The 19,497-nt window shown below is 34.9% G+C and overlaps 1 protein-coding gene and 1 long non-coding RNA gene across 2 annotated transcripts in view; one reads left to right on the forward strand and one right to left on the reverse strand.

The window, feature by feature from the left end:
• Positions 1-16,161, forward strand: part of LOC135207522 (poly(rC)-binding protein 2-like) — an 84,304-nt gene extending 68,143 nt beyond the window's left edge. The window contains 1 exon segment of the mRNA XM_064239346.1: positions 11,179-16,161. The gene's annotated coding sequence lies outside the window, so the exon portion shown is untranslated.
• Positions 5-11,179, reverse strand: LOC135207525 (uncharacterized). Its single transcript, XR_010312982.1, has 3 exons — positions 9,342-11,179; positions 7,264-8,383; positions 5-5,069 (listed from the first exon to the last, which is right to left on the reverse strand). It is a non-coding gene; the product is annotated as an uncharacterized LOC135207525 (long non-coding RNA).
• Positions 16,162-19,497: the final 3,336 nt, after the last annotated feature.

The raw sequence follows: 19,497 nt of genomic DNA on the forward strand, positions 1-19,497 counted from the left end.
AAGTTTCAATATAATTGTATTCTAATATATTAGTACTATATTCATAAGTTATAAATAAGAACAAAAACATTGTTTAAATGGATAAAAAATAAGGCTTTCATTGAGATGCAGCAATAATTTTCTCTTTTACTAACAATATTTCAGTACATTTTATATACATGTCACTGCTACACACTACTTCTACTTCATACAACACTTTTAGATCTAATCAACAATTAAAACCATTTCAGGCAGTTAAAGATATTGAAAATTTACCACTTAAAACTGGGTTATGTAAAAATTGAACTAATTGGACTTACTTTTTAATTCTGCCTCTGGCTAGTGTCCCTTGAAGCTCCCTGGACAAGAAAAAATGCGTGATGCTGAATTATAAGGAAATTCTTGTTGCTCAGTTTGTTCTTAAAGACAATAAGAGCCACAATATCTTATAACCAAATGACATAAAAACTCTTAAAAGAAACCAAGAATAAACATTCACAGAAACAATATGTATTTAACCCTCTAGATTAATTAGAGTGCAGAATTTACTTTTAAGAAAGATTTTTTTCTGGAAATGTAATCTACTTCATTTAATACAAAAAATTGTGTATACCCTTTCCATCATCGCTATTAATTATGGGTTAACCTTTACTTCAGTCACTGATAAAGTTTAAATCCACTGTGATTTCCTTTTAATGTTCCTCCTCCACACCTTAACATTTCTAATATGAGTTACTCTCATATTCTCTCTTTTTCTTAGCACCATGTCTAATATGGGCATTAACATCCTTGTTTATACTGTCAGATAATATCTCCTTAAAGCCCAAAGTTTAGCACTGGAAGTAAAGGTTGGCCCTATGTCCCTGGTTTAAACTTCTTTTTTTTTGCTGTTAGCCTCTTATGTACCATCTGGCTAAAAAACTACATAATCTGAATACCTTTCATTCCCTCCATTTCACCCAATCACATTCCAACAGCTTTCCCTTCCATGCCCCTATATTAATTGGAAACTTATTGGTATTTAACTGCTAAACTTTCCCATTTCTTTATGACATGCTCCCCTCTACATTGACTATATGCAACAAATATTTTTGTAGTTTAGTATCGCCCTGCAATAACCTCAAGTTTGCTTGTAATTCTTGTACTATATCACACAGCATCCATAGTGCCCTTTCCTAACACCATATCTAACAGTTTTAATTTCCTTATAGAATTTTTCATGGAGACCTCCCTCATAGTATTCTTGGCTACTTGTATTTGATGATAAAATGAAGACTTCTTCACTAGAACTTAATTATCATTCCAATTTAGCCTAGGACTGATTAATTATGCTTATTAGCCCTCAAAACTATAACTAACGTTAACACCAAAACTGAATTATAATTGCAATGCCTTTTATATATATGACTGACCTAAAAATAGGGGACAATTTCATGGACAAAATAAAAGTCATGCAACACCTGAAGAAGCACTTGTCACTCAGCAATAGAGTAATGTGTAGTCTAAAAAATAAATAATAAAAAATGTACAGTAGAATATTAAAATTATTATATTTTTGTAATTTAAGCAAGCAATGTATCTATTAAAGTGTGAATGTATAATCTGCAAAATTATATGCTCAAAAGCACCTGTAATTTTGCTCTCTGGCATTTAATCTTATTAAAGGGTAATCATATCAAACTAATTACATTAATTTTGTCTCAATTCAAATTTGTTAATATACAGGGAGGGGGGAATGCAGCAAAAAGTAAAATTTAACCAAATCCTCTCAATTTAAATAAATAGTTCAACACAAACCAAATGCACTTAGAGCATCATTTGCTACAAAAATCCTCCTCAAATGCGGGTGGACACTGATGATATCAAACCACTAACTGGTAATAAAACTAAAATTAAATAAATGAATGTTCATAATAGATGTATTAAATTCCAATTTTATAAGTGCTTTTTACAATATCTGAGAACTTTATATATTGGTGCTGTTTTTCTCCTTAGACAATGTATTTCCCTGTCTCTCAAAAATGTTTTTACTAGTGACAAAGCAGAATGAAAAATGTAAGCTTCCAACTGAAATTTCATTTCTCTAAGTGCATGTGTGTGTGTGTTTACATGCACCAGTACCAGTGTGTGCACTAGTTGGTATTATGTACGTACATATATGTATTTAAAAATCCACTGTACAGCTAGTGATTTAAAGTAAACTTCATGAAAGATAAAAGTTTTCTACCATAATCTTAATTAAATTCTCAAATACAGTCATAGTCTTAGACAGCTTTTTTGATAAGTGCTCTCTATTTTTACCTATTTACACATACATTTTCTGATGTCACACTGACTGAGAAACCTAGTAGTAATCAATTTTAACCAGCAATAAACAAAATACTTAATAGATAATCTGTAGGTAGTGGATATTACCTGATGTACAACTACCCTAGACATTACTTGATGTAATAATCCTAAAATGACTGAAGTACCCCTGTTACAATGGTGTAGTTTAACATCTAAGCATATAATTCTTTGTCAAAGATATGAATTTTGTTGGCTTTGACATTTGTATATCAATGTATAATGTTATTCTTAATTTTCTTAACACTGATTTATCATTTCTGTTATGGGGTGTAAAGTAACTAGATTAATACAATATCACATCATAACTAAGGCTAATCTATAAATACACTGTAGGAAAGGTAAAAACAATTTTAGTGTCTTTCCTGGTCGTAAAAGAAACTGCCTCAGCGGCGTGGTTGGTATGGTATTAGCATCCCACCTCGGTGGTCACGGGTTCAATTCTCGGCCATTCCACTGAGGAGTGAGAGATGTGCATTTCTGGTCATAGAAGTTCACTCTCGACGTGGTTCGGAAGTCACGTAAAGCCACTGGTCCCGTTGCTGAATAACCAGTGGTTCCGTGCAATGTAGAAACTCCATACGAACAAAACCCCAATTATGGAAAGAATGAGAGAAAGGGGTTCAAGATGCAGGTCAAAAAATAAAGAAGACACTAAGGAAGGAAATAAAGAAAATATTTGGAATGGCAAGATGGAAAAACTGAAAAGTATTTTGAGAATCTGCTAAACGAAGAGAATGAATGTGAACTAAAACTAGATAATGTTAACAAGGAACTGAAAACAAATGAAAATGAGACCTCTGAAGATATCATGAGGTACTATGAAGGCAATAAGAGAGTAACAACAGTTTGGATGAAGTGGAAAGACTATAGTAAAAGTATACAAGTATCCCATTAGTAAACAGCAAACAAATGTAGTATGTGTTTCAAAGGCCTGTATCATTCTATGAAGCACAAACACAGGAACATGAAAAGTAAATGGAGAATATTTTTGAAGAGGTTTTATTATTAAATGACCAGATGTATGGCTGGAGTGCAGTGGCTTAGAGCATATACATGTGGTTGTGGTGCACATTTGGTGTCCAGTGGTTGAAAAACAGGAAAACATCTCAAAGACTGACATTACCCAGACAAGTAATAAGGTCTGACAAGCATTAGTTATAAAATTACAGTAATTCAAAAAGTGGCGAGAACATTTTTCTCATCTTATCCCATTAGAGGATAATCTGATGATGATGGGAAAGTCCTATGATGAAGAAATCAAAGTAAAAAAAAAATGGACCAAGAAAATGGGAAAAATATAGTACGTACATTATTACAGCAATTTCGTGGAAAGGAAAAGGTGATGTGCTGCCACTACTCCGCCAAATATTCTGTGAAAGGAACCCAAAATGCCAGTTGCCAATTTCAAGTTTTTCTTAACTTTTCCCGTCGCTGTACTTTCATACACTGATTAGAGAGAAGGGAAAGTTATGAATAAAAATCTTCAACTAACAACTGTCAGATAGGTCTCCTGTAGAAGCAATAAACTACAGGGATAAACTTTATAGGAAGATGTTATATGTTTGTGAGTCATCAGAGGGCATTCAACAGTACCCAGACTAGAAAGCACCAGGACATAATGAAAGCAAAATAAAAATGATTTCATCATACTATTAATGACTAACACAGCCATATACTGTTACTAAAGTAACAAAGGGAAGGCCTATGGATGCTACTGGCATTAAAATAACACTCCTACTTGGAAGGCACTTTAAAAGATACATATTTAACATATGGAAAAGTGAAGAAACAAAACAAATAAACAAAACCAAGACTAAGGTGACTGGCAAGTAGCAAATTATAAAAGTTTCGCTGTAAATGAGGAATAAGAATGCTAAAAACTGAAGTTTAAATTGCATATATATTTTTTAATGCTAGCATATATGTATTAAGAGATTAGGGAAGACTGAGTTATGCCATAGATGCAAACCTTCAAGGTATATAAGAATCCACAAAATGACAAGAATCATAGTTGGTGAGTGCTGGGAAAATCACATTCAATATGAAAAGTTATATAGTATGCTGAAAAATACATTAACCTCTCATGTAGGAAAAGCAGAATGTTGCAGTGCAAAACTCACAGAGAAAAGGGCAAAGAACAAGACCCAAAGAAGACAGGAGTTCAGGCATTTCAATATCACTCATTAAGGGACGACCTAACAAACAATCACATTTAACTCTTGACAAAATATGAAAGTCAGATATAGATATGCCTTACTATATTTCAGCATTTTCACGAATATTCCACCTACAAAAACATAACTAGTCTAACTTATTATGACAGTGTATTCAAAAGTTAACTCTATTTGTATAAGAAGGATGTATCTGCCTAGTCTAATTTGTTAGAATTTTATCTGCCTTCCAGTCTTGTGTGGAGCACAACATACGCCAGCATAATATCACCAATTTTCCTTTTTGCTCTTATTAAATATGCACTTGTGTTATCGATTTCATACACATTACAACAATTGCTGAATATTATAAAGAACCGAATTTTAGCTATTTCTACAAATTTTCTCTATTGCTCCTATTTCTTTATTAACAACTATCATAATCACAACTCCTTTGGATATTACTTACCAGCACAAGGTCTTGGTCTTGCAATCTTTTCAGTCTCAAGCCAAATAGCCTTTACTGAGATGGATTAAATATCTTTCACTTGAATGGCTGTTAGTTTTTCTCTTCTTGTACTGCCTTCATAGCTGCAAGAAATTATAACAAAAGAGTGAGAATGTTACTTTCTGATAACTTCACAATATACTACGTATTCACATAGAACAAACTAAAAAGGCCAATAACTTATGACAGACTTCACCTGTAAAAAATGACAGACCTGCCTCTTGAAAAGAAGTAATATTTTAAAAAGTCGAAATACTAAATATTGAAATCAATTCTTGAGAACAATGCTCAAAGCATTATGTAGCAGCAAAGCAAGCTGATTATTATTAACAGTAGCACTGAGAAGACCAATGAAAGGATGGAACCTTTCCAACAGAGTTTATGAGAATGCAAGTTAGAAGTGAGATGTAGGGTCATTTAATGTTATTTGCCTCCGTCAAAAAGATTGGTGTACGAAGTCTCTTAAGATGCAAGTACAATTTTCCATGCAAAGATTGCGTATGAGTAGTTCCACATCAATCAGGAAGAGCTGCTCAGAAAACAACAAGACTTGAAGTCACTAATGAAAAGAAGAGGAAGGAGAGAACAGCGGAAACCCATTGAGGATGGGGTCCAGTCAAACAGCACACCCAACTTATAGCAGCAATAACTAGTTTAATCAAATCTTCAAATCAGGCTAAATGAATAGGAGTGAATATTGACAATTAAAATAAATTCCACAAGATTCTTCATAACACTCGAGGTAGGATGACCAGATGTAAGGTAATATTTATCAAAAGTGCCACAGACCGCCGACAAACATGAAAAAAGTAGGGGGACTTCAAGTTATAATGGGTAGCACTTAAACAAAGACTAACATCGGTAGATGGATCACATCAGTGGTACTTGTGCAAGGATATTTACTGACCTCTCCTTTAGTAATATTAAATCTACACGTTCATCAGCATTTTGTCCAGAACGAGTATTTCAATTTATAACCATTTCTTATTCATTTAGTAATTCAGTCTAAATCTTCTCAGGATTATGAAGCTGTGGTATTGATTTACTTATATCATGTTGCTTGTCTTTCTGCGCCCGTTAAATTTATACAGTAATCCTCTTTTTCTAACAGTTCTGTAATCTCATAGTTAAGAGTTTCACACACTACTATCTTTCTTCTTTGCAATAAACTGAAACTAACCTCCTCTTGGCTGATTCTGCTAAACACATAAAGAGGTGGCAACATCAACTCAAGTTTATATTTAAATGCTGATCTTTCTTCTATCATGTATGTAAATACAAGAAAGCGCTGATGAAGACTTTGTATCCACTTTAAATTAGTAGCTAATTTTAAATACATGATAGAGTCATGAAATGTAATGTAAGTTGGTGACACCTTGTCTATAATTTTCATTTCAACAGCAAGAAAGTTTTTATGCTTTCTTTGCTGGCCATTACAGTCTGAAATGTACATAATCATTTAAAATTTAATTTCAAATCAACTTTCACTAGTACTTAATGATAACAGTAGCATCCTGAAGTCTCATTATTACTAGACCGTGTTAGCCTATTACAGTCAAAATAACTAACTCATAAGGCTTACCTGAAGGATTTACTTTCATAATGGAATTTAAATTTTATCTAATATCTTAGGTCTCGGTATGGCAATTGAACTTTGTAAGATAAAAAACATTATTTGAGAAAATAATGATTATTTTTACTGTAGCTAACAGAATTTTATGCACAAATGGCATGTTTTAATCAACAATGTTTTGTCAAATATACAGAAGATATGTTACATAAACTAAACTTTTATTAATTTGCTTCATCACTGATTTACAAAGTGCCAACCAAGCAAGTGGATTTCTCCCAGCCATCTAGGTATAAAATACAATTATGTAGTACTATGGTGTAACTGGTGTATACATGTGATATTCATTATATCATCCTTTAACACTTGTTTTAAGATGGAGACATTCAGTCGAAAAGACTTTTTTTAAGCTACGGTATTGTAATAAATAAATTTACTCAGATTAAACTTGAAATGAAGAGGTATCATCAAAGTCAACAGAAAAGTTTTGAAAAAATGGGCATTCCATTTTTACAATTCCAATGTAAACCCTTTGGCACATTAAAAGAAGGTGCTAAAACTGGTGTAGTTAAATTTTCAAAGTTCAAAAATATAGTACAGTTTACATGTAATCTTTTGACAAAAGCACAACATAAAGAATATGCATGATAAAAATGACATGGATGTCTGAATTTAAGATATACAAATATACTGTATAGTACACTCACCTCCCACACTTTGTCTTCCTCTCATGACAAACATGTTTTGGACTGCCTTTTTACTTATGCAGTTTTGTCATATGAACTAAGCCTGAATGAAAGACAAAAATAAAATATACAATCATGAAATTTACAGTGCATTCAAGGCAAAAACTTCGCTGATAAGAATAAATAAAATCAGAACAAGCAAAACATGCGTTCTTGGTCATCTATTACAGGTTATAATATCATTAGGTACATTACATGGTACTGTATATCCAAAACATTCTTGCATAAGTGTGTATTTTGCAATTCATGGTAAATGTATGTAGTTTATTTAATGATGTAATAATGTATTATGTCTGCAATGTACTTCACAGATACAGATTTATCAACAAATGAATCTGAATTTTTTTGTTAATGCTGTAAAATGTTGTGCACAATAGTTCAATGTATACTTTATTAAGACATAAGTAGGTGGCACTATTAAATAGAAAAATAGCAAATATACAGAAAGGTAATTAACTAATCACCTAACATGGATACACTGTAAAGGATACAATTCTGAAAATACATAGCATATTTTCCCAAAAGTAGATGATTGATGTCTTTCTCTAATTTATTCATAATTGCAAAGCTTTATATTATATTTCATTCAAAACACTAGGCCATACAAAGGATTTTTGACCAATTAAAATTGTTATCAATAGAAATGGAAACTTTTGGAGCCAAACAGACCATAGGGTTGCATCTACATATAATTAATATGTTCTTGAAATATGAAGTCAATAATAAACCGGGGCTATCCTTCTATGTATTGTAAGACTACAATTACTTTACTCACGCTTTCCCTAAAGTGTTTTCATTCATTGTAAGTCACTTTGAAAAGTGGCAACTGCTTTCAGTAGTACTATTTAATGAACAAAAAATGTACCAAAATGCTGTATGTAACCCAACAAATCAAACTAGGGAAAAGGTGTCCGTACAGCATATACGTTTAGTCCTATTCAGCCCAAGCAGTTTGTTTTAACCTTGTACATTTCATCCATTCCCACTGGGTTCTTTCTGCTTAGTTGTTCAACATCTCTAATGTCACCTGTTATAATTTTCACCTCTCCTGAGAACAGTCCTTCATGTGCACCCAACAATTCTGGAAATGTGATTGTGCTCTTATCAGAAAATTTTTTTTATAACAACAGCAGCAGCCTACTAAGAAAAATAAATAAATAAGGGTATTGCTTAGTCTATATAACACAAGTGTTAATGTATCAACACCTCCCACCTAAAAAATACAAGAAACTTGGTACTGTATATTTATTTTAAGTCACTACGTATTCTTAAGTATATAATAACATAATGAAGAACATGGTGTATCAATTTTCTGCTGAAGTTTACAGAATATTCTAAAACATAACTATTTTTACAGTTTTAAAGTAAATTACTATGCCTGTGTACTGAGTATAACATGTTGCAAAACTTATCAATATTATTACAAAAAAATCACACAGTGCAAGTGTGAACAAAATCCTGAACCAACCAGCCAGTGGCATCCATTAAAAACATGATGACTAACGCCCTCTTGAGTACTTGAGAGTACAGTGTATTAACAAAATTTCAACAATCATTATTTTGGGTTAATGAAGATGACATTTAAGATCTGAACACTGAAATGTTAACTATTAGTATAATGAAAACTGTCAACTTGAAAATAAAAGTTACTAAAATACTGTCATTGCGACAATGGCTCTACAGGCAACATATTCTTAAAAAACAAACTAATTAGTGCTAAAAATAATACTACAGTATAAAAGACCTGTATCCCCAAGGAATATTCCTCTCAAAACTTGTGATGGGCTATGCCATATGAAGATACAGAAAAAAAAACACTATCCAGGTAATGAAAATCTGTCTCTTAAAACTTTCTTTTAGATGATTCTTTCTGACAAAGACAGAAAACTTTGTCCCTGATTGAGGGGTTGGGTCTGTGGCTACATATTATATACTAGTATATATAAAAATTGGTTAGGATAAAATTTAACACAATCTAAACATTGAAATGCCTTGACTAGAAACAATCCTAAAGCAAAGTCATGTCTATTTGTACTTACATGAACAGATTTTGAGATTGAAACATGTCCACTGTAAATTGCTCGGGCTATTTTACCAAGACATCATTTTATGCAGCATTACTCGGCTGTATTACACCTGTAAATAGAAGATATATCAGGAATACATACATAATATCTCTGTACTTTAGGGGAAACTTCTTGAGGAAATGAGTGACTGTGCCCTGAATGGTTAAAGATCAACTAAATATCAATTTAAGGAAATGAAATATGAGAGAAAAAGTGCAAAAACTATTAATAAAACCAATTCAAAAGTATGAATAATAACATTTTATCTTATGTATTTAGGTTTCAAGTCCTGACTGCTGACTATTTTTTGTTTATTCAACTTATGGATTTTCAAACAAGTTAAATAAGTATGTACTATTTCTAAAGCCACGTTAGTTTCATAAGCAGCAATATAGCTCTCAATTTAAAGGTATTGTATATAGTACTGCAGTAATTTTATCTATATTTTAATACAACCAAGATCTGAGAGCAAGCACTCCTGGCTTAGTTAAAACTTACAGAAAGAAATATTTCAAAGGTAACCCTTTGGGATAATCAACAGACCAGCTTATGGAAATTTCTAATATAACAAATCTACATTATAAGTGAATATCAATTTAACACTTGAAGCTACTCAGGTAATTACCTTTTCATATTACTGTACAATATATACCAAGATATTATTTAGATCTATATATCATAACATTAGAAGGTGAACAAGACACACATATATGACAGAAACATTTTTCTCTATATGCTATGAATAATCTTACAGAAACAAAATTGTCATTTTACTGGCAGTGCATGAAGTTGAAGTTATAGCGATATATTTATTTTTTGAGGTAGTGTATGATAAAATATGCTAGACTTTTTTCTATAAAACAGTAGTTATAAATTAAAACATGTAATATTGTGGTGTTCTTCCACCTGGATATTTGGGAGCGCAACATTAAGCATGATATAATCCAAGGCCTAATTTTTATAGCTTCAGAAATTTGGATTGTAATGGGACAACGATGTCTCCCTATTTTCAAGTGCTCCCTAAGACACACAATTAATATTTTCTTTAATATATTTACTTCAAGTGATTCAAATGCTGTAAACATGATCAATATGTCAGTACTAACCCATAAGATTAGCACACAAACAGAAAAATGCATACGTACATAAAAAGAATAAGCTACAACTGTACTGTAGGTAGTTCAAGCTTTAAGTAAAACATAAGAACCTAACAATTTCATTATCACTAAGATGTGACTTTACAATAAATAGTGAGCAGGAAATAAAAGTGAGACAAAAACACTGACCAAGAAATGTTTATACAGTTTAAGTAAAGCATTTCTCCCTATTTCTCATAAAAATAACAATCAACAGGGTACTGTACTTGATTATTTTCAACGCAAAAACCAGAATGAATCAAAGGTCATAATGCATGAATGAGACTAAAAGTTCATTACTGATTTTGCTTATTTTAAAAACAAAAACAATAACCACAAAAGATGCAATTAGTGTTATTTTGAATACAGAATACATATGTACTACGTATATACAGCCAGAGCAATATTTTGTAATAATAGAATATAAAATTTTAGAGCAGAAGAATTATATATAAGATAGCCATTACTCATTCACTGTAACCACTTCTAGAGCAAACCCTACATACCTGAAATTCATCATTGACAAACTCTAGTTAATCCCATACGCAAGCATAATAAAACTTGTCAAGTACAGTAAACTGAACTAGTAATTATTATTTTAGCTCTGGATGTAGTTCTAACTAATGAAATACTTAAATTTGTCATGGGTGTGTATCACATGGTGTATGTTGCAGGATAGCAATGGAGACAGCTGGACTAGGCATGGCGGGCGTGGGTTACCAGTACGTAGCACCCAACCACATCGTGCGAGCCCCTATCCACTGATGCGACCAGCCTCTAGCATCTCTGCCGCCCTATACCGCAGGGGTCCCAGCCTAACCCCATCCCAGGAGCGGCCATAGCACAGCTGGCCACCAGTGGCCAAGCCTCCCACGCAGCACCCGGTGTTTGGTCAAGCATTCAACAGTGCCACCAGTTTACTGCGCCTCTCACCACCACCACCACCACCACCACAGCCACACCACCACCACCACCACTTATCTTCACCACTCCAGCCAGCAATTCATTCTAAACTTCTTCATCATCAACTTCTTATGAAAAGTAATCAAGTTAATACTGTATACTGTATGTGTTGTGATGCTAGTGATTATGTCGATAAGCATTTCCCAGTGACAATGTGCTGATTGAGGTAGCAGGTGCCAAGCTGGTCATGGTGGTGGTGTTGGTTGCAATTCTTTCCTGGTGACAAGTGGTGGAGGGGCAGGTCGGCCATGGTGGGCGTGGCTGGGAAACGCCCCAGAGCGGCCCAATAGTAGTCAGTGACACATACCGCAACATATACATTTCACTCTTCTCTTGGTGTCAGCGGGGCCCGGCCAGCAGCACACAGCTGCTGCTGCTGCTGTTGCTGCTGCTGTTGGTTAGAAGTTAGGAAGAAGAAGAAGAGCTGTGGGTCGGTTCCCGCCGTATTGTGTAGCTCAGTGTACAACATTTTCAGTTAATCCCCCCAGGGCGGCCGCTACTCCCCACCTTGCCTGACCCCCTGCGCCAACCTTGTTTGCTCAAGCATCGTCACCATCAGAATGCTCCAGCTGAAACCAGAAATGTGACTGTGATAACTGAAGTATTGTATACATGCATACCATTTTATACTCTTTGACTGGATCACTTGATATAGAGGCTAACACGTGGAAAAGGCTTGATAATATTTTAGTCGATTAACTGAAAATGATATTTTTATGAATACTCCACCTTCAGTATATGACTGATCAATCATATAGTTGAGCTTATCTCTAGTTTTAGAATAATGTAATGACAAAGAAATAGTTATCTACTGCTATGTATACATAGAGGTGTTGTTCTGTAGATACACTCTGAATTTTATAATCTTATCTACAAGTTCTTGGATGCATCATCAGATAGTAAATGTCAGTAAATATTTAATAATATTTCTATCTCAAAGCTTTAGATGTTTCCTAGAATTGAAAGTATTTTCTTATGCTTCCTTCTAACCTTCATGAAATGAAGCTACCATTGGCTTCCACAGGGTTTTGTAAAAGACATATTACAGTATCATCATACGTCGTAGGGCTTTATAAGCATTTACATTTTAGTCCCATGTACTGTCTAGTTGTGAGAGGCTGTTAAAGCTTCAAGTCTAGTCGAATGTGTGCCAAGCATTTATTTATTGTTTTCATATGGCATGTCATTGATTTTTAATCATATTGTAGTATATGGTGATAAAACACGTTTTAATTACTGTTAAGGTATATTGCCACAATGTTTAGTATTAGACAACGTAAAGTTTCTATGAGACCCTAACCCCCAATACCAGAAGTTGACCAACTAGTGTGTTCTGCCACTCGGCCGCGCTTCACACACCTCTTGTCTGCCTCAGACGTGTAGAGGTCTCCATCAGACCCCCAAGTCAGGAGCAGTAGACACACCCGACACCTTACTGCCCATATTACTCTAATACAAATTTGAAGTTTTGATCATTCATAGTTTCAGTACAGCCATTCAAATTTACATGTGTTTATGACATAATCACAATGCTAAGTTAGGGAAGACAGGAAATTATACTTAATCCTTGATAATCTATTACTGTTATTTATATCATACCGAAGGTATCCTAAAACAAAAGCTAATTTGTATGTCTACATATATTAAATTTGCTTTGCATTTGTGTGTGTATGTATATATATTACTTATATATATTTACGTATATACAATGTACTTTACATACACACACTACTATATATATACAATATATATATGATGCATATCTATATGTATTTAGTATGTCATGTTAGAAACTGTGTACAGTATATTGTTGATTTGATTTGACAGCTCATTAGTAAACAGCAAAGAAATTCTAAATGTCATGGGCAGAAAGGACTGTCGATGGAGAATCGTGGCGGGGCGTGTCCAGCCCCTCCCCTCTTAGTCTCACTAGCTGCACCAGGACCCTTTAGGACACCTCTAGGACCCTCAAAAATCACGACAAGTGCCAGGGCACTGTCGTGAGTGCAGCGTACAGCCGCTGCCCCAGCCATTCCATTTGAGACTGGCGAATGCTGTCGTCATGCCCGGTGCAGTGGCGCAGCTTAACCTCTCATCTATTGTTTAATTCATAAATAAAGTAAATTATAGTCAAGGAGCTGTGAATTTGCATTGCTCAGTTACGTGATTTGAATTAGTATCTAAACTTTACTGAGCGTGACGCAGTAGAACAAAACTAAAAGGATATTTTTTTTTAAGATTCAAGAACCAACAAATTACAAAGGTTTTGGTGTCGAAAGTGTAGTGTGCATGGTGGGCGTGGCCTTCCTATGTCTCGATATGGCTACTTGAATGGGTATTAGAAAAAATGTGGTATGACACTGAGAGTCCTATCTTTTAATATGCCATTGCAGCTAGCTACTGATTTGTGCAGGGCAAAGCCTGGGAAGAACCTCACCCTCCATACATACATACATTCATATTTACATACACATCTCTGAAGGCGAGTATTTTTAAATCACCTCCTTGAACATCTTGGGAGAGCGTAACCAAGAACAAGTACATACTCGCTGATTCACTATAGCAACTATTTGATACAGAGTAGCCATGCATTGCATATGCTTTTTTATGATTTTTGCTAGGGCTGTGGATGGTTGATATAGCAATATCTGACTAATTTGTATATGCATATGAATCGGTGTAATGAGTCTTTCTGTTGCGCACGTGTCTTATTGTTAATTTGTTATACAGATGGTTAGGTCTTAAAGTTGCCGTCGGGTAGGGAGTGGCATCACTGCCATGTTTGGCCCTTGTGATACCTGACGCGCACAGATGCAGTAATAGGGCCTTGGCTTACTAGCGATAGTGCTCACCTTAATTATGCTACACCTGGCAGTTAACCCTCACTCACTTCATATGTGTTTGTTGCTTTCTACAAATGGTTTGCAAAAAATAAAAAAAGAAAATCTCAGGGCATATAACCAAATCTATTTTTGTTTTATTTTTGGTTACTCCATGTATTAGGCCCATTCGTGGAATAGCGGGAGATAACCTGGATGGTGGGGAACCCTTGTGGATGGTGGTGAGAGAAGCTGCCTTTTATAAAATGGCACCCTCTACCTAGGACCATGCCTCCCCCCCCCTCCCAACCTCCAGGGACCACTTAATAAAAGGTTAAGGCTCATTCGCATCGCTTGCAGCTACGACTGCTTGTAACCAGACAATCCAAGTAAACTCTAAAGGTGCCTCGAGCCATTGTAACAAACTTAACTGCCACATTGGGGTATACCAGAATTTGAGGGCTGGGCTAGTCCCTACCCCTTTATCCCTCTGGACAGACCCTCTCACCCCATCCCTAAGGCACCACCACCGTCGCCGCTTTGACCTAAACACCCGACCCATCACCTGACCTGCCCTGACCTGACCTGACCTGACCTGCAGCTCACTACATCCCTCTTGCTCTCAGTATTTGCCTTATATGAAACTGAACAGGGTCGAGCAGTGTATTACAATAGAAATGTGTACACTTAATATCATATGTCTTTCAGTACTGTTTTCGGCGACGTTGTTTTATACTGTTTTCTCGTACGGTATCTACTTCTGACGCCTGAATTTGTGTCCACGCAGCAGTGAGGTGAGCTGCTGGTGACACTGTTCACTGGTCCTACAATGACCCCAAGGCTACTGTTACCTGGCTCTCTCACACATTTGATCTCCTAGGCTAAAGTGCCACCACACCTGGGAGCCAGCTATAGCATTAGGTTTGGGTGATACAGCCAGCCTTAGCACCATCGCTAGTCAGCTAGTTACCATTCATAAATTATATATTATATGATGGAATGCTAAGGCTCGGTGAAAGGCAGCCCATTTTGCGATGAAGTAGGATCAGTGCGCCAGTGCCACTTGCAGGCACAGCATGTGGGCCACACCTCTCGGTGAATATCTTCAGCGTTAGCATTACAGCTAGTCAGTGCAGGAGAGGTTACTTGTACTTTACAGGGGGATCGTGTATTAGGCACAGATTTACATATCATTGTTCTTCACGTGTCACTATGTTCGCGTGTAGTTTACTAGTTGTATGCGTGGCATTGCTTTGCCCCCATATGGAAACTAACAGTATTACTTAAGTGCCAATTATATAATATGTTAACCTAGTGCCAAGTTATTGCCAAATCTTGCACTAACAGCATTGATAAAATGCTGGGTGCGCTAGTTTGTCCATGTTTGGGGAGAGTGTGCCACGAGTGCCAGGCAGCCTCTCAGGGCTCGCTTACTGTATGAGCTTAGTTTAAACATCCATATCATATCATGTGGGTACTGTCTGAGCCATACAGGCTTGGGTTAGGGTATGTGTTTCCTCTAGGCCTTCCATAAGATTCCCACAGTGTGGGATGGTGGCCGACAGAGGAGTGACCTGGAGCTGACTCTACTGCGCAGTTCCTTGCAAGGCAAAGGGCTGTTCTTTTAGAGAGGACTAGTACAATCAGAGGATAGTGAAATGCCTCATTAACACAAACAGCTCTAACCAGCCCTGACTGGCTCCCTGACACATTCGCCATCTTTACTGAGAAAAGTGTTTCACAGTTTTAATGTTATGGCAATAAATATTTGAAGGATGTAAGCAGTTAATGATTTTTTTATTGATTGTGCATATGTGTCTGTCTGACACAAGTATTGTTTGAGTTTCAATAAATCTTCAAACAAAAAGTACTAAACACATTATTTACCCCTACATTATTTCTTCAGTTTCATGAAAGCCATATTTATTTGTTTCTAACAGTACAGAAATGTTGCTTCTAATATCTCAGTGTCTCTTCTAATATCGTCTTGTACATAAAATATCAAGTTGAAAATCTATCATTGAAATTAAAAAAAGGTCTTTCTACTAGCATTTTCAATTCCCTTTTGTACTAAATTCAGTCTGTAAATTGTATCAAGCTAGTTAAACAGCAAATCACCATTTTTTTTTTTAGCCAGTGTGTTTTGGTCAAAACTACTGCAATTCTTCCAATATACTAGAATTCAACTTACATTTTTTATATCAAATACCTATTACTTCAACATTTTCTTTTGTGAATATTAAAAATACAAACCTTCATTTGCAAAGAAAACTTTGCTACTGATAAAGGTGCAAGAAATTTTGGTTAAACTTTAGCTACATTATTTTATATAATTTCATGTATGTAAAAGAAATGTTCTTACACTAATTTATAAAAAAAATTTCCTCCATTAGGGAAATTACAAATAACTTCATACAAAATTCAATTTTTTCACTTCCTATGGACTCACTAATTTTTACCTATGTATCTGTCCTGTATCTTTAACTGAACTCATTTAGTATTTGGCTGCAATATCAATGAAAAAAAACAGCAATACGTACTGAAAAGCAGCACATTAATGAAAACTTTAAAAAACTATAGCCGACATGAAACTGCTATATTTACTGTTAAAATAATAATCCTCAGAAAATACAGCTTACAAGAGAGGATTAATTTAAAATCAAGCTTTTATAGTGTCTCAAGAAAAAGTGGCAAAATATAAAAGTAAATCAGTAAGGCTCACAAAGTGGTGTACACTAAATTTGCAAATGACTGTTACTGATACGTATCTATAAATATATATATAATTTTCTTTTCAATAAAGCTTTGCATGTAACAATGCAAACATGTGAATTGCACAACCGAAGTTACTGTATACTACATAAGAATTGTATAGAATTTCCTGAAACAAATTTCTAAAATGTGAGTAAGGCATATTTTTTATATACCAACCCTTACAAAACATCAAAGAATGTTTAGCCTTCAAAAACTGCAATTATATAAATGGAATTAATTTTGAGATGGATTACTTATGTATGTGCAGCATAGAGCAAATACAATACTATTCTAAATTTTTCATTCATTAAATAGATTATTATGCTGTAAATTTGTACTGAAATCTATGTATTTCTTAATTAAAAAAACATCCCTTTAGTTTTTAAAGTAAACATAACAGAAATGCTGTAGCTATACTCTTACTTAAACAATAAACACTTGAATTCCACATTCATACAAGAAAAGGTCAGGAAAACTGCCCCGAATGCATCTAGTATCAATTGCATAGCTTAAATCATTCTTGATGTATTATATGTTATTTAGAAACAAACAATGGAATCAAAAAACTTACTACAAAGAAAATGAGCAAGACTCCGAAGCAATTTGTGAAACATTATGTACCAAGTATAAACACTGTAATGTTTAAAATAAAATGAGCTGTGAGATTTTACCTTAGGTAGCAAACGGGAATTGCAGATCCCTGTAAAAGAGACCAACTGGAAGTCTTGTAAACAAATTTCATGTCAACTATGAGGTTTGTATTCATGGAACAAGAAAATAATTTTTTTATTTGTCAACTTTCCATAAAAAGCACAAATTTTTAATTTTATTTAAAATGAGTTGCTAAGTTGGTGGGAGGTGACATCACAACTCTTCAGCATTCCAACATGAGAAATATTGTAATTAGTTACTATGGAATTTGACGGTTTGGCTTCCGGATTGATGTTTGCAAACTAAAATCATGCAATATAGTAAGTTTTGTGACATAGGGTGTGTGGAAGTGAATCGAACTAGGCTACCAAGTCTTATGATACCTTCGGCACAGATGAATACTACCAAGTGATAATGAGAAAAGGAAAGGACAGAAATAGGAGAGTGACGACCGAGTCTGTTAAACTTTCGCCTCTCTGCTACTTCTGATTCACTAACAGTAACATGATCAGCAAGTCCTAAAGCATTTCTGCAAATTTAATATTTTCATTCTCTGAATAGTCTGAACCAGCTCCAATTAGAAGGGGCAAGGAGGTGGCAAATTTTCTTTTAATAGTCATGGGTGTGAAAGTGAAACAATCTTAGCCTATTATGGTATGGGCTGGCCCCTGTCCCCATAAGGAACCAGTGCCCTGGGTTAGGTATTTTGGGTTATGATGCACCCCCGACCTACTACCTACAACTTGCTAGGGCTACCTATGAAGTACTCGGATAGGGGAGGAGATTGTAATTACCTAGTACCCTGTTTGTGCTTGTATTAGCCAATGTAGCTATATTTTCAATAGATTAGTCGTCTTTGTCGTTATTTATGTGATTCGTATCTATCACAGAACTGGTATTTGGGTCTTCCCCAATCTAAATAAAATAAGTTTCTGCGTTTCCTACGGTGTACCTAATTGTTGGTTACCGGGAGATGGGGGGGACGCAATAAAAATGTTTTGCAATTAAAAAATTAATATAAATGCATAAATCACTTGCTAACATGTCAAAAATGTATTTTTTATTGCAATTGTCAACGAAATAAAGTACCACAGTATTTAATTTACTTTAGGCCCATCTACTAGCCTATACTGTTTTTTTCCATCTGTCCATCCGCCTGTGATGTTTTTGTATGGTAACACTGCGTCCCGGGCTTTAGATAGTTACATTCAGCTTACATTCAACGTTTATGATAATATCCTATTTCGAATATTAACGGTGTGATTCGCATACAGTAAATTATTAAAACACTTTTCAGTTGCAAATGTACACCCAGATATCCTTTTATTTACCTTAAACTTACACATAACGTAACTTTCTAAAGCCCGGGACGCAGTGTTACCATACACAAACACCACAGGCAGATACAGATGAAAAATAAACAGAGTATAGCTAGGTAGGTATTTGCCTAATTTTGTCAGCTGGGCCTATCGTAGCTTGTTTGGGTCCCTGGCACAAATTCAGTATGATAATCACGATCTTGTTTATTATATATCCTATAGCCTTTAGCCAAGGAAATTTTATTGGCATCCTTTGATGTGCAAAACTTGACTTTACATACTTACAAGCGTAAAAACACAACAGCCGAGACGACGACGTTCATGCGAACACACAGTACTGTTCAACTGATGGGTTTCCAATTGTCAAGTCAACTGCTTGTCATTTAAATGGCCAGTTTTCCTTTAAATTCTAAACTTTCATGAAGATTCTCTTTTTCCTACCTGCCAAATTACTCTTAGTATATTGCAACATAGAAAAAAAGAATCC

The sequence above is a fragment of the Macrobrachium nipponense genome, chromosome 32 (genome assembly GCF_015104395.2).
Source record: "Macrobrachium nipponense isolate FS-2020 chromosome 32, ASM1510439v2, whole genome shotgun sequence".
NCBI lineage: Eukaryota > Metazoa > Arthropoda > Malacostraca > Decapoda > Palaemonidae > Macrobrachium > Macrobrachium nipponense.